Source organism: Gavialis gangeticus, unplaced genomic scaffold, assembly GCF_001723915.1.
Source record: "Gavialis gangeticus isolate Ggan-Ray unplaced genomic scaffold, GavGan_comp1, whole genome shotgun sequence".
NCBI classification, from domain to species: domain Eukaryota; kingdom Metazoa; phylum Chordata; order Crocodylia; family Gavialidae; genus Gavialis; species Gavialis gangeticus.
In genome coordinates, this window is record NW_017728993.1 from 29,834,950 (window position 1) to 29,835,206 (window position 257).

Below are 257 nucleotides of genomic sequence, written 5' to 3' on the forward strand. Positions count from 1 at the left end.
TGGGGCCGAGCCCAGGCCGCGGGGAAGCCGCAGGTGGCCGGCGCCGGCGGGGAAGATGCCGCTGGGGCTGCGGGGCAAGAAGAAGGCCAAGTCCAAGGACACGTCTAAGCTGGTGGAGAGCGAGGAGGCGGCGGCGGCCCCCAGCGCGGCGGCGCAGCCCCGGGCGCGGCTGCACTTCCACACGCAGCTGGCGCACGGCAGCCCCACGGGCCGCGTGGAGGGCTTCTCCAGCGTGCGCGAGCTCTACGAGCGCATCG